The sequence below is a fragment of the Salvelinus alpinus genome, chromosome 3, assembly GCF_045679555.1.
Source record: "Salvelinus alpinus chromosome 3, SLU_Salpinus.1, whole genome shotgun sequence".
Lineage (NCBI taxonomy): Eukaryota > Metazoa > Chordata > Actinopteri > Salmoniformes > Salmonidae > Salvelinus > Salvelinus alpinus.
This window is the reverse complement of record NC_092088.1, coordinates 72,558,374-72,572,918: the sequence shown is the minus strand read 5'-3', so window position 1 is coordinate 72,572,918 and position 14,545 is coordinate 72,558,374. Positions and strand designations below refer to the sequence as shown.

General features: G+C 40.5%; 1 protein-coding gene and 1 non-coding gene across 3 annotated transcripts in view; one reads left to right on the top strand and one right to left on the bottom strand.

Moving 5' to 3' along the window:
- macrod2 (mono-ADP ribosylhydrolase 2) overlaps window positions 1–14,545 on the top strand; it is a 1,184,313-nt gene that overhangs the window by 875,519 nt on the left and 294,249 nt on the right. The window lies entirely within an intron of this gene.
- Window positions 9,082–9,161, bottom strand: trnaa-agc (transfer RNA alanine (anticodon AGC)). The gene has a single exon. It is a non-coding gene; the product is annotated as a tRNA-Ala (tRNA).

The window sequence follows — 14,545 nt, the reverse complement described above, 5'->3', positions numbered from 1 at the left end:
ATACATTAAAAGAAAATGACTGAAGTAAAAGTGAAAGTCACCCTGTAAAATACTACTTGAGTAAAAGTCTAAAAGTATTTGTTTTTAAACATACTTAAGTATCAAAAGTAAATGTAATCGCTAAAATATACTTAAGTATGAAAAGTTGAAGTATACGTCATTTAAAATTCCTTATATTAAGCAACCCAGACGGCACAATTTTCTTGTTTTTTAAATTTACGGATAGCCAGGGGCACACTTCAAAAGTCAGAAATAATTTACAAACAAAGCATTTGTGTTTAGTGAGTCTGTCAGATCAGAGGCAGTAAGGATGACCAGGGATTTTCTCTTGATAAGTTTATGAATTAGACAATTTTCCTGTCCTGCAAGCATTCAAAATGTAACAAGTACTTTTGGGTGTCAGGGAAAATGTAAGGAGTAAAAAGTACATTATTTTCTTTAGGAATGTAGTGGAGTAAAAGTGAAAGTAGTCAAAAATATAAATAGTAAATTAAAGTACAGATACCCGCAAAAAACTACTTAAGTAGTACTTTAAAGTATTTTTACTTTAGTACTTTACACCACTGGCTACTACAGCATTCTGCAGCGATACGCCATCCCATCTGGTTTGCGCTTAGTGGGACTATAATTTGTTTTTCAACAGGACAATGACCTAACACACCTCCAGGCTGGGTAAGGGATATTTGACCAAGAAGGAGGGTGATGGAGTGCTGCATCAGATGACCTGGCCTCCACAGTCACCCAACCTCAACCCAATTAAGATGGTTTGGGATGAGTTGGACTAAAGAGTGAAGGAAAAGCAGCCAACAAGTGATCAGCATATGTGGGAACTCCTTCAAGACTGTAGGGAAAGAAATCCAGAATCCTAACTACACTGAACAAAAATATAAGTGCCACATGCAACAATTTCAATGATTTTACTGAGTTACTGTTCCTATAAGGATATCAGTCAATTGAAATAAATTTGTTAGGCCCTAATCGATGTATTTCACATGACTGGGCAAGGACGGAGCCATGAGTGGGCCTGGGAGGGCATAGGCCCACCCACTGGGGAGCCAGGCCCAGCTAATCACAAATAGTTTTTTCTCCACAAAGGGGCTTTATTACAGACAGAAATACTCCTCAGTTTCATCAGCTGTCCGGTTGGCTGGTCTCAGACGATCCCGCAGGTGAAGAAGCCGGATGTGGAAGTCCTGGGATGGCATTGTTATACGTGGTCCAGTTGGACGTACTGCCAAATTCTCTACGTTGGAGGCGGCTTATGTTAGAAAAATTAACATTCAATTCTGTGGCATCAGCTCTGGACATTTCTGCAGTCAGCACGTTAAGTGCACATTCCCTCAAAACTTGAGACATCTGCGGCATTGCGTTGTGTGACAAAACTGCACATTTTAGAGTGGCCTTTCATTGCCCCCAGCACAAGGTGCACCTGTGTAATGATCATTCTGTTTATTTAGCTTCTTGATAGGCCACACCTGTCAGGTGGATGTAAAAAAAATGTGTGAACAACATTTGAGAGAAATAATATTTTTGTGCATATGGAACATTTCTGGGATATTTTATTTCAGCTCGTGAAACATGACAACAACACTGTACATGTTGCGTTTATATTTTTATTCAGTATATATTTATAAGTAGGGTATCCAGTAGAGGTTGGTGTTTGAAAGCAGCTTAATCAAAGAAAGCACCGGAACCACTGCAAAATCAGTGGGAACGCGCATTTTGCAACACACAGATTAAAAACGTACTTCTGATAAAGTGATAAACTCATTGGCACACTGCTTCGAAGTTAGCTGCTTAGCGATTTCGACGCATGCCTTGGAGCTCCGGTATTAAACGTAACATCACTAGTAAATCAGTAGTTCTGGACTTAGCACACCTGATTCAACTTGTCAATAAACACAATAATAATACCTATGTAATTTTATCCATATAATATGGCTAACCAGAATTTTTAAAAACCCTGCGTGGTTCATCAAAAGGTTTTTTATAGAACCTTTGATTGAGATTGAGGTTATATTACAGATTCTATATAGCACCAAAAAGGTTGTCACCATAGAGGAACCCTTTTTGGTGCTATATAGAACCTTTTTCAAATGGTTCTTTATAGCACCCTAAAATGTAAAACCTTATCGGCCTGGTTCTCTATAGAACCTTCAAAAAGGGTTCTATATTGCACCACAAAGTGATCTGCCATCGTTACAAGCCAAATAACTCTTATTTGTCACTATATATAACTATTTTTGGGGGTTTCACAGATGCAATTTGTAGGTTTTTTGATTTAGGCCTATCGGAGCTAGTGTGGTAACGGTACACATTTTGTTGGCTTATGCCCTTTTATTTTCTATATTTTAGAGGATTCATCACTTCGAGTTACAGTATTTTCTAAAGAGTCAGTTTTCTGCTTTCAGACAAGCATCCAAAGATGTTTTCACTCCTGACTTGTAGCCTTTCATCCCGCTGCCCACCTAAGATGTTTTCACTCCTGACTTGTAGCCTTTCATCCCGCTGCCCACCTAAGATGTTTTCACTCCTGACTTGTAGCCTTTCATCCCGCTGCCCACCTAAGATGTTTTCACTCCTGACTTGTAGCCTTTCATCCCGCTGCCCACCTAAGATGTTTTCACTCCTGACTTGTAGCCTTTCATCCCGCTGCCCACCTAAGATGTTTTTAGGCCTTGAATATGCAAATCACATGCCGAACTCCATATGCAATTTACCTCCACATTTCTTTACCATCATCACTCTCTCTCTCCTCTCTCTCACTCTCTCTACCTCTCTCTCTCTTTCAATACCTCCCACTCTCTCTCTACTTCTCTCTCTCCCCTCTCTTCCTCTGTCCCCTCTCTTTCTGTCTCCCTCTCCCTCTCTCTTTCTCTCTCCCTCTCTCTCTCTTTCTCCCCTCTTTCTCTCCCTTTCCATCTCTATCTCTCTCTCCCATTTCTCTCATCACTGTCCTTTATAAAGCCCAAAATATTTCTAAAATTAGAGTCCTTGGCTATCATCAGTGTTAAACCCTTGAAAATCCCTATCTGCAATTTATTTAATTCCATCTCCTTCTCCGTTTTCATTTAATTTTCTCCTTTTCCCCTTCGTTTTAAAGCAGCATTTCATTTGAGAGCTGAAAGAAATCTGAATGCCTTTTTCAATTTATAATGTCATACCTCTCGTGATAAATACAATAAAACATTTAATAAGAGCATAGCAATCATGGGAGGGTGTAAGATGTTAATCAATGGAAAGTTCAAAGCTTTAAAGGGATTAATGTGGAAGGTTTATAATAAAGGAGTAGATTCTTAGGGCGATAGGTACGGCTGCGATTACATTACCCTGTCTGTCAGTCTGCTGGTGTGTGTGGTAGGTGGAGGGAGGGGGGGGGTTGATAGTGTGTGCGCCACTGACACGTGGCCTTAGGCCAGGCCACTCAAGCTATATATTATATATATTGTTTACAGGAGAAAGAAAAATCCCTGCTTGAGGAGGCCTGCAGGTTAAGAAGGGAAATGTTGCATTATCAAGGTGTGTCACAATAGGTAGAATTTTTTATGCATATTTTAAATATATATTTTTGTATTGGTCATATGCAGGTCGCATAGAGGTAGGCTATAGCTGTGTCCCCAGGACATTATGTAATTAAGCAATAAAACATGAGAGGCCATATTTCATAGCCATAGACCACCACAGCCATGATAAAAATATCATAACACATGGACTCAAGTCTATTTTTGCTTTTATACAATGGGTTACCAGCATTAAAAAGAAAGATTATTTCCCAAACCATACATTTTTCAACAAAACGCAAAGCTACATTCACTAACACTAGTTGTCAAGTGCAATTTTAGGCGTTCTCTGGTTGTTAGTTTTATTCATATTGACTGCCATGTAAAGCAAAACTACCCAATCACTGGTTGATAGTTCCAAAACCTTGCAGGTTGCTATGGCAAACAAAAATGTTTGCTATGGAGGCTCTTCCCTCTTTGCTAGCTAGCCAGCTACACACAGCTAAAACAATCACTTCAGACTGAAGCTGGAAAGACAACAAACTAGCTTCATTTCGTTTTACCTGTTTTCTATTGATATTTCTTTGTATATACAGTATCCATAAAAAAATATGCTCATTCATGATTTCAACTGGCTGAAAAAAGCTGCTGTCTTGTCCCAACTCCGGACACGTTCATTATTATGGGACACAGTGGAGATGTCAGCAATAATGTCTAGATTAGGGTTCCCCAACTAGAGCCCGAGGGCCGAATATCGCCTGCACTGGTTTTATTTGCCCCCCAAGTTTTCGGAGAAAATCTTTTATTAATTAATTTATATATATTTTTGGGACATAAAAGTCTGTAAAAACACCAAGAAATCAGCTCCAAGTTATTTACATTTTGTAAATCTGTTCCCAAGTATTCCCACGCATAATACAGAGACACGTGATTCTATACAAATGTAAGCAACGTTCAAAATTATTATGTTTTAGTCAAACATTTCTGTTTCTTGTGGTCAATTTGCTGTCTTCAAATGATTTGTAATCATGGTCCGGCCCCACGACCATCCGCTCAATAAAAAATCGGCCTGCGGCTGAATCTAGTATATGATCCCTGATCTGATTTTTAGAGTGGAGATCAAGTTTATAAATTCCATGGCTGGGCAGATAAGACAGTGGATCAGTAGTAGTAGTGGTAGAAGTAGTGCGTTCCTAGGTAACAACGTAAACGATGGCACTTTTTATGAATGTACTGGTCATGTGTATGTTGTCTAGTATATCATGGGCAGGATAGACTCTAAGAATGGGAATTCCAAACCACCCGTTGTATAAAATAAAATATATTTTTTACTTGTATCTCTCGTCCTCAGTGGTCAGTGGTCTACTAATACCAGTTCCTACTGAGTGTGGTCTCATAAATATGAGATGGCTATATGTACAGTGCATTCGGAAAGTATTCAGACCCCTTAACTTTTTCCACATTTGGTTACGTTACAGCTTTATTGTAAAATAGATTAAATAAAAAAATGTCTTCATCAATCTACACACAATACCCCACAATGACAAAGCAAAAATAGGTTTTTAGACATTTAAAAATGTAAACAGAAACAGAAACACCTGTTTCTTCCATGTAAGAATGATGGAGGCCACTGTGTTCTTGGGGACTTTCAATGCTGCAGAAATGTTTTGGTACCCTTCCCCAGATCTGTGCCTCCACACAATCCTGTCTCGGAGCTCTATGGACAATTTCTTCGACCTCATGGCACCATCCCTAAGGTGAAGCATGGTGGTGGCAGCATCATGCTGTGGGGATGCTTTTCAGCGGCAGGTACTAGGAGACTAGTCAGGATTGAGGGAAAGATGATCGGAGAAAAGTACAAAGAGATCCTTGATGAAAACCTGCTCCAGAGCACTCAGAACCTCATTCTGGGGTAAAGGTTCACCTTCCAACAGGACAACTCCCCAAGCACACAGCCAAGACAACTCAGGAGTAGCTTCGGGACAAGTCTCTGAATGTCCTTGAGTGGCCCAGCCAGAGCCCGGTTATGAACCCGATCGAACATCTCTGGAGAGACCTGAAAATAGATGTGCAGCGACGCTCCACATCCAATCTGACAGAGCTTGAGAAGATCTGCAGAGAAGAATGGGAGAAACGCCCCAAATACAGGTGTGCCAAGCTTGTAGCGTCGTACCAAAGAAAGCTCAAGGCTGTAATCGCCAAAAGTACAGAGTAAAGGGTCTGAATACTTATGTAAATGCTTTTCCATTATGGCGTATTGTATGTAGATTGAAGAGGGGAAAAAGCTATGAAATCCATTTTAGAATTACGGCTGTAATGTAACAACATGTGGAAAAAGTCAAGGTCTGAATATTGTCTGAATGCACTGTATATATTTGGCCCCTCTTTCATAGACTTATTATTTTGTGCCTTTCTTTATGTATCCCTCCCACCACAGTGATATTCAACAAGTGTCAACGACTGACCTCTCTAGGAGATTAGGATGTATTAAGGAAGATGGGAAATCATTTCCTTCAGGGTATACATCTATCAGAGCAGGAAAGTGCCTGTCTGTGAAGACACTTTTCTTAGATACTCTTCTATAAGTGTTATTTTTTTGAAAATATATAGCTTTCAGTACAAAATAGCAGATAAGTAGATAACCGAGACAAATGCTTTATTCCTTGTGTGTAAAAAAATACCAAATAAAAGTACACTACCAGCAAATTGGCTTCAGAGAGGACTGAGTGGACACTATACCCTTTTCACACTTTTTTGCTGACCCTCATGATGTACTTCGCTGGCTAGCATCGTTTCCTTTCCCATTGTGCTTTTAAGCATGGTCCATGCAACCAGGCTGCAGTACAGCTTGACATGGCTCAGCTTAGCTCAGTTCAGCTCAGGTCAGTAGTCTTATAAGGGTAATAGTGTACTGACTGGGGTGGGTTTGGTTGCTCAGCCATATAGCTGTGGTCATAGTGGTTTAATCAGAGGTGGTGGGTTGGTACAGTAGCTGCTCATGCCTCAGAGATGAGTGGTCAGCTGGTCACGATTGAGATACGGTTGGTTAGCTGTGGTCGTAGTGTTCATTGTGCGGCAGTCATCTCTATTGAACCAGCAACCAGGTCAATTAGATGCCTCTGTCTCACTATTACTCTCACTGTATCCTCGGGCTGCTGCACTCTACTGTGTCTGTCCTTTATGGTTCAGTTGGTAGTGCATGGCGCTTGCAATGCAAAGGTTGTGGGTTCGATTCCCTGGGCCTCCAATACAACAAAATGTGTGCATGCATCTCTGAAAGTCTCTTTGGATAAAATAGTCTGCTAAATGGCATACAGTGCCTTTGGGAAGTATTCAGACCACTTGACTTTTTCCACATTTTGTTAAGTTACAACATAATTCAAAAAATATATGTTTTTTTATTCCCTCAGCAATCTACACACAATACCCCATAATGACAATTACATTTTTGCAAATGGATAGGCTTCTACCAAGAGCCATTTTCATTTGAAGAACCCTTTTTGGAAGACGAGTGTTCTTTGTAATGCAAAGGGTTCTATCTAAAACCTTTAACATCCTAAGAACCGATTTGGAAGAAAAAGTTACATGATGATTATTTGGAAGGCAATAAGGGTTCTTTGGAGGTCATGAAGGATTCTACATAGAACGCTGAATCTGAATAAGATTTTTATTGTATTTATTTTTCTTTATTTTAGATAGAGTCTGAACGTTAATGTTTACCTCAGTGTTTAAACTTTAACATTAGGAGTTTGAGTACTGTGATAAGTTTAAAAAGATAGATGTGAGAATGTTTTCAACTGTACTTAAATGGGAATATTTGTGCATGTATCTGGTACTCTATTAATCATTGTACATGTACAGTACTGACATATTTAATCTGTTTTCCAGGATTTCTGTCATTCAAATTAATGTTATATTGAGCATAGAGTAGGAGAATAGAAGGGAATATGAGTGAACCAGCAGAGCAGTATATTGTATGGTACACTGCAAAAAGGCCAGTGTTACCTAGGTTACATGTTTTCAGTGTAACATTTCTAGTGTTGATTCAGGAGTACATTAACGTAACAGTGGGCAAAATCAGGGTCACACAGGGTGTTTCTTGCTAGTCTTAAACAAATCTACTTTGAAACAAAAGTATACACCTCTAACATGGTTATAGGCTTAAAAAAAGAAGACACCTGAACCATGTCAGATATAGAGTTGTATTACATTTTGAGTTTGCAGCCCAGTTTTACACTTTATATACATCGCAGAAGACGGAAATATAACAAGACCTTGTGACATAGAAACACTGGATGTTTGGTGTTAAAAATAAAAAAGTGTATTAATGATGAAATTATTATAAATATGAATAACATTCTGCCCATGAGGCCACTAGAGGGCAAATTGGTACTTTTATTGCAGGAAAGGGTTGAGCAGTAGAGTTGAGTGTGATTGTGTCATTGTTACTCTGTGTAGAGGAAAACACTCATTATATTTCCCAGAATGCTCTATTGCATGTTGATTTTCAGAATTGTTTGTTTCAATTTATTTCTTTATATATGAGATTCCCTCCCTCCCTATCTCCCCTGTATCTCTCTCTCTCTCCTTCCTTCCTTCCTTCCTTCCTTCCTTCCTTCCTTCCTTCCTTCCTTCCTTCCTTCCTTCCTTCCTTCCTTCCTTCCTTCCTTCCTTCCTTCCTTCCTTCCTTCCTTCCTTCCTTCCTTCCTTCCTTCCTTCCTTCCTTCCTTCCTTCCTTCCTTCCTTCCTTCCTTCCTTCCTTCCTTCCTTCCTTCCTTCCTTCCTTCCTTCCTTCCTTCCTTCCTTCCTGAAACAAAACACTGTGAAATCTGATAAAGATAGATTCCTCTGCATTCTCTGTCATCATTTGAACGACATCAGACACTGGGGTTATCGCTGGTGTGAGATGTGAGGCTGGAGCTGTGAGGCTGGGGCTGTGAGGCTGGGGCTGGGCGGTTGGATGAAAGGAAATCGAATGTCAGATGTGTCATCTGTGTTGTGAAATTAAGTATGATAGAGAGAGGGAGAGAGAGAAAGAGAGAGAGAGAGAGAGAGAGAGAATGACATAAGAGAGAAAGAAAGAGAGAGAGATCCTGAAGTGTAAAGTGCTGATTTACTGCCTCAGTGAACTCCCCTGTGAGTGTTAACTGACAAAAAGATCCCAAGCCTGGAATCATAGAATAATTATTCATAAACTGTGTCCCATATATAGTGCACTACTATCGACCAGAGCCTTATCGAAAGTAGTGCACTATGTAGGGAAAAGGATGCCATTTGGGACACAACTCTAAAGCAGGAAGACAGATGTGAATTAGAGAAGATCAACAGAAATAGAAACCAACTAGCAGCAAGTGTTTCACAGTTTCCCACAGAGAGAACCCAGATCATTGGACCCAGGGTCCAGTGCTATTTACTCAGGCTACTGGGACAGGCTGCCCCCCTGGAGGATGGTGTTTAGTGTGTCTTTGTACTGGGGGATAGATCCACACAGCACAGCAGTCACCCTGAGAATTACACAGCTACTGGGCAGACCGGTGCTGTGTGTTCCCCATTCAATGGCTGTGTGTGTGTGCTTAGAATTAGTATGTAATCCCTGTGGGAATTGAACCCACAACCTTGGCATTGCTAGTGCCACACTCCTACCAACTGGGCCATACAAACCCACTGTGCAGGTCACTGCGTGCATGGTAGCAGTGTGTGTGTGCATGCAGCTGACAGGTACAGCATGATAGTGGTGTAGTTGCATACACTACAGGCCTAGACGTCATCTTTACTGTGTCATCTCCAGCAGGGTAACTAATGACTGAGAACTACAGGAGGCCACTATGTCCTCAGAGAGAGGAACCACACAGGAACAATGAACAGCAAAATCAATTGCGTACATTTAACTCTGACAGTGTAAAATGTACACTATTTTCAGTGAACTGGTGTTCAAATACAATTTTGAAAGATGTAACTCTGTTGCAGTGATCCCCATTTTACATGTTGTTGTATTTTTTTACCCCTTTTTTCATGGTATCCAATTGGTAGTTACAGTCTGGACTTGGGAGAGGCGAAGGTCAAGAGCCGTGTGTCTTCCGAAACACAGCCCAGCCAAGCCACACTGCTTCTTGACACCACACCCACTTAATCCAGAAGCACCAATGTGTCAGAGGAAACACCGTACACCTGGTGACCGTGCCAGCGTGCATTGCGCCCATCCCAGCACAGGAGTTGCTCGTGCGTGATGGGACAGGAACATCCCTGACGGCCAAACCCTCCCCTAACCTGGACGACTTGTGCATTGCCCCATGGGTCTCCTAGTCGCGAACCAGGATCTCTAGTGGCACAGCTAGTACTGCGATGCAGTGCCTTAGACCACTGCGCCAGTCAGGAGGCCTTCCATTTTTCTCTTAAAGTGTTCAAAGGAACTCAACTGTGGTGTTTGCATAGCTCTACTGTAGAGTAATATGCAATACCTCCAGTGTAAAACATAACACTGGACTCCCTTTGCTTAGCGCTGGCGCTGTTACACTTTCTCAATGCAAGAAATGAACACCTGTAGTTGTACAATAATGTTGTAAAGCCTAATTTGCATATTTCTCACGGTGCCATTTCTTTTTGAGTAAATTGAAGAGTTAACTATCACCCATGCCGGTATTTGCTAGTGACAGACATGGTTGTTGAAGTCTTTCCTTTTAGGCCTCTGGCCTTCACCAAGTCAGTTCCTGGGCTAATGTTATCATTAAAAACTATGACGGTACAGTACATATATCATATTGGCCTAGTTTAATGGCCTAGATTTATCCTAACAAAGTGGCGTTAGGAAACTCCTGGTTTACAGGCCACATCAGGCCTGCAAGTCACATTATGCTGGCTCGCAAAGTGATGTGTAATTCCTTTTGGAATCCAGCCTGAGTTAGTTTGAATTTTTATTCAACCACAACCTGCATTCAGAATGATTTTAAGGGTTAAGAGACTTTAAAAAAAACACTACCTAAACCATGTAAACAGGAGCAACCATTTCTGTAACAGGTGCAATAAATCTAACTAACTGATTGGATTAGTTTAGAAAAATGTATGTTATTTATCTTTGTGTACCATAATATCAATATATCAATAAATGTACATACAAAACACAGATATTAAAAACAATACTAAAAAAACAACCTGCAGTAGAGCATGCTGGGAAATATGATAATGATGGGTGTGGTTTTGAGGGACTTTTTTACTCTCCACAATATAAAACAATAACTGGTTATTAACACCAACACAGGGGGTTATTTTACACCACTGAGTGTTAATTTAAATTTAACTCCTGAATCAACACTTGAAATGTTACACTGAAAAGTCAACACTGGCCCATTTGCTGTGTGTATGGTCAAGAAAGAATGCAGGTTCTTAAAATAAGACATTAGAAACACAAACATGAATTCAATACACTTAGAACACAACAATAGGTACAACTTATGAACAAGATTAGAACACTGGATCAATATTTGTAGAACAATTAGGAACAGTCTAACACGGATGACTTAAAACAAGGTGTCTAGATGCAGCCGCTGGCCCATTTTTTTTCTTAGAAAATGGTCAGGGGGTGGAAAATAATTATAATACTTTTTACACTGCAAATTGACAACAACATCTCCAATTCAAAATTAAGAATCGGCTTCCTATTTCGAAACAAAGCCTCTTTCACTCACGCCGCCAAACATACCCTCGTAAAACTGACTATCCTACCGATCCTCGACTTCGGCGATGTCATTTACAAAATAGCTTCCAATACTCTACTCAGCAAACTGGATGCAGTCTATCACAGTGCCATCCGTTTTGTCACCAAAGGCCCTTATACCACCCACCACTGCGACCTGTATGCTCTAGTCGGCTGGCCCTCGCTACATATTCGTCGCCAGACCCACTGACCTCATGTTATCTATAAGTCTATGCTAGGTAAAGCTCCGCCTTATCTCAGCACACTGGTCACGATAACAACACCCACCTGTAGCACACGCTCAAGCAGGTATATCTCACTGGTCATCCCCAAAGCCAACATCTCCTTTGGCCGCCTTTCCTTCCAGTTCTCTGCTGCCAATGACTGGAACGAATTGCAAAAATCGCTGAAGCTGGAGACTTATATTTCCCTCACTAACTTTAAACATCAGCTATCTGAGCAGCTAACCGATCGCTGCAGCTGTACATAGCCCATCCGTAAATAGCCCACCCAATCTACCTACCTCATCCCCATATTGTTTTTATTTACTTTTCTGCTCTTTTGCACACCAGTATTTCTACTTGCACATCACCATCTGCTCATCTATCACTCCAGTGCTAATTTGCTAAATTGTAATCACTTCACTACTATGGCCTATTTATTGCCTTTCCTCCTCACGCCATTTGCACACACTGTATATAGACTTTCTTTTTTTTCTATTGTGTTATTGACTGTACGCTTGTTTATTCCATGTGTAACTCTGTGTTGTTGTTTGTGTCGCACTGCTTTGCTTTATCTTGGCCAGGTCGCAGTTGTAATTGAGAACTTGTTCTCAAATACCCTACCTGGTTAAATAAAGGTGAAATAAAAATAAAAAACTTGTAAAAAGATTTCCTAAATGAAATTTTTTTTTGCTGAATTGCCGGTGATTTTACGGTCTATTTGTACCAAAAACTAAAATCCTAACTTTAGAGAGTTTGCGCGAAAAAAATACTTGAGGGCCTGACTTATTAAATATACTATATAATTACAGACAACAAGACATTCTTAGAAATAATTATTATATAAAGAAGAAGACCATGAAACAAAACTCAAATTTGCTGTGTTGATAAATGGATGATCATAATTGTTTGTAAACAGGAAAGTAAAAAAAAGAGCAGTATCTATCCCCCTTGGATTTTGCTTTAATCAACTGGTTCACATGATACAGTGTGTGAATAAACATAAGATTCATAATAATCAATTGCAATTTCATAGCTAACTTTTGAATTATTCATGAGAGTGACTAAATTGGTGAAGCATACATTAGTGGTTTAAAACCATTCCCTTTTGACAGTTTGTTATATACTGTCTGCAACCCAAATGACACCTTCCCTATATAGTGCTATGGGCCCTGGTCAAAAGTGCACTATATAGGGAATAGGGTGGCATTTGGGATGCACCCACAGTGTACTGTATACCGTTGCATAGTTGCACATTTTGGTGGAAGGGAAAGAAGAAGTGCTCTACTTTAAAGCAGTGTTGTATATTATAGTGTGTGTGTGTGTGTGTGTGTGTGTGCGTGTAATAGACCATACACCGACAGAATAATTTCCCTGGTGACCAATTCAAAACCCACAGTTTCTAAGCAAACAACCCAGCCAACACACACACACACACACACACACACACACACACACACACACACACACACACACACACACACACACACACACACACACACACACACACACACACACACACACACACACACACACACCAGGAAATAATAACCTGAACTAGAGATCATAAGTCATAAATAGTGTACTTGATGCCATGAAGTTCATTATAGTGGTGGCCTGACTGTGTCAGACTTAATGAAGCAGAATGTTAACCTACATGAAGCGTAGGTTTGCTGCTTGTATTTTCTTGTGTTAGATAAATGGCCTCTGTTCTCGGGTGGGTTATTTCTACAAGCCAGCCGCACAGCCGCGAGAGAACAATAATTGAACTTTGCTCTTCTACTAGTGATATGTCGTCTAAAGGAATAACGTAATAATTTAGCAACGAATGCTATGGAAACCCATCCACCCATCTAAGAGCCCTGTCTCCAAAGATGGCAACAGCCATAGAAATACACTACATGGACAAAGGTAAGTGGACACCTGCTCGTCCAAAATCTCATTCCAAAATCATGGGCATTAATATGGAGTTGGTCCCCCCTTTGCTGCTATAACAGCCTCCACTCGTCTGGGAAGGTTTTCCACTAGATGTTGGAACATACAGTTGAAGTCGGAAGTTTACATACACGAGTCATTAAAACTAGTTTTTCAACAACTCCACAAATTTCTTGTTAACAAACTATTGTTTTGGCAAGTCGGTTAGGACATCTACTTTGTGCATGACACAAGTCATTTTTCCAACAATTGTTTACAGACAGATTATTTCACTTATAATTCACTGTATCACAATTCTAGTGGGTCAGAAGTTTACATATATGTGCCTTTAAACAGCTTGGGAAATTCCAGAAAATGACATTTAGAAGCTTTAGAAGCTTCTAATAGGCTAATTGACATAATTTGAGTCAATTGGAGGTGTACCTGTGGATGTATTTCAAGGCCTACCTTCAAACTCAGCTCCTCTTTGCTTGACATGGGAAAATCTAAAGAAATCAGCCAAGACCTCAGAAAAAATGGTGAACTTCCACAAGTCCGGTTCATCCTTGGGAGCAATTTCCAAAAGCCTGAAGGTAACACGTTCATCTGTACAAACAATGGTACGCAAGTATAAACACCATGGGACCACGCAGTCGTCATACTGCTCAGGAAGGAGAGGCGTTCTGTCTCCTAGAGATGAACGTACCTTGGTGCGAAAAGTGCAAATCAATCCCAGAACAGCAAAGGACCTTGTGAAGATGCTGGAGGAAACAGGTACAAAAGTATCTATAGCCACAGTAAAACGAGTCCTATATCGACATAACCTGAAAGGCCACTCAGCAAGGAAGAAGCCACTGTTCCAAACCCGCCATAAAAAAGCCAGACTACCATTTGCAACTGCACATGGGGACAAAGGTCGTACCTTTTGGAGAAATATCCTCTGGTCTGATGAAACAAAAATAGAACTGTTTGCCATAATGACCATCCTTATGTTTGGAGGAAAAATGGGGAGGCTTGCAAGCCGAAGAACACCATCCCAACCGTGAAACACGGGGGTGGCAGCATCATGTTGTGTGGGGGCTTTGCTGCAGGAGGGACTGGTGCACTTCACAAAATAGATGGCATCATGAGGGAAGTTAAAGCTTGGTTGCAAATGGGTCTTCCAAATGGACAATGACCACAAGCATACTTCCAAAGTTGTGGCAAAATGGCTTAAGGAC